At 43.1% G+C, this 1,373-nt stretch overlaps 1 long non-coding RNA gene across 1 annotated transcript in view; it reads left to right on the top strand.

Annotated features, from left to right (window-relative positions):
- LOC129679522 (uncharacterized) overlaps positions 1–1,138 on the top strand; it is a 14,791-nt gene extending 13,653 nt beyond the window's left edge. Inside the window, exon 4 of the long non-coding RNA XR_008720562.1 lies at positions 775–1,138. This is a non-coding gene — a long non-coding RNA (uncharacterized LOC129679522). The remainder of the gene's footprint in view (positions 1–774) is intronic.
- The last annotated feature ends 235 nt before the right edge of the window (positions 1,139–1,373 follow it).

Below are 1,373 nucleotides of genomic sequence, written 5' to 3'. Positions count from 1 at the left end.
AAGAAGAAGAAGAAGAAGAAGAAGAAGAAGAAGAAGAAGAAGAAGAAAATTAAAGAAAGCAGAAGACAGCACTGATAACTCAGCATTGAGAACCTTAAAAGCTCAGCAACTGTGGATACTTTTGTAGTGATGGGAACAAAGACTTCCAAACAGGAGGCAAGGAAACATGACAATTAGCTGAGCTTAATCAAGAAATAATTGTGGAGCTGGGTGTGGCGGCACATACTTTTAGTCCCCGAACTTGGTTGGCAGAATGAGGAAGGTCTCAAGCCAGCTTGGTCTACATAGTGAGTTTCAAGTCTACATAGTGAGATCTGAACCTGATAAACTATGTTGTGAGATCCTGTATCAAAATTTTTTTTTTTTTAAAATTAGAAAGAAAGAAAGAAAAGAAAGGAAGGGAGGAATGAGTGAAGGAAGGAAGGAAGGAAGAAAGAAAGAATGAAAGAAAAAAGAAGGAGGAGTGACAGTTAATGACCTTTAGATTTAATGACCTTTTGTTGTCATTTTGGGGGGCTAGGTTATTAGAGTCAGAACTGCTCTTAGGTCAGCACCCTGTTTTTCTACCATTCAAAAAAACAAGGCCCAGAGAAGGCAGTGAGATTGTATCTCACAGAACCGTGGGCCAGTGGTGTTCTCGTAGGCCTATGCTATATTTAGAAAAGAACAGATATACTTGATGTCTTAGATGCAGAAATTCCCACAATATGACCGTAAGATGAGTGGAAACAGAACTCTGAGGTTTGACCTTTGACCTCTGCATTCTGATTTCAGATTTTTGATCCTGCTAACCTCAGTCCCCACAGACCTTGGTGGACAGTAGTATTCAGCAACAGGGCCATCCAGAAGCTAAAAGAGTCCCGAGAAAGCCACTAAATTCCCAAAAGCTGGAAACCACTCTAGGGGAAGTACAAGTGCTTGCCTGCAACAACACACAGCTCCCTGGAGCTCCAGGATCTGGGAAGACTCCTGCTTGCTGGAGCCGCTGGCCCCTTCCCAAGATGTCCCATTCTGGTCTTTGTTATCTGGCTCTTGCCCAGATTCACATCCGCTTTGAACACTGTGATTATCCACGATGCTCTAGCCAGCACCATGTCTCCCCACCACAGTTTGTCGAAATAAATTAAAAACAAATTGAGACTCTCCCGTGGACCGTGAATACATTTCACTTTGCTTTACTTGAAATACGTCTTCCGAGTGGTGCTCTACAAATCTGCCTGACACAATAAATATGCATGAAGTTGCAGTGGCCTCCCACACCCTTGGTGTAGCCAGCTCAGTGATGGATAACAGGTGGGGAGAATTTTAAGTACATCCTGTTCCAACGAGGCTGACTTCTCTTCCATTTCTTTTTCCTTCCTCCTTTGCTCCCT

Source organism: Psammomys obesus, unplaced genomic scaffold, assembly GCF_907164565.1.
Source record: "Psammomys obesus unplaced genomic scaffold, mPsaObe1.curated_primary_1811, whole genome shotgun sequence".
Classification (NCBI taxonomy): domain Eukaryota; kingdom Metazoa; phylum Chordata; class Mammalia; order Rodentia; family Muridae; genus Psammomys; species Psammomys obesus.
The sequence above is the reverse complement of the archived record's forward strand: the minus strand, read 5'-3'. Positions and strand labels throughout refer to the sequence as shown.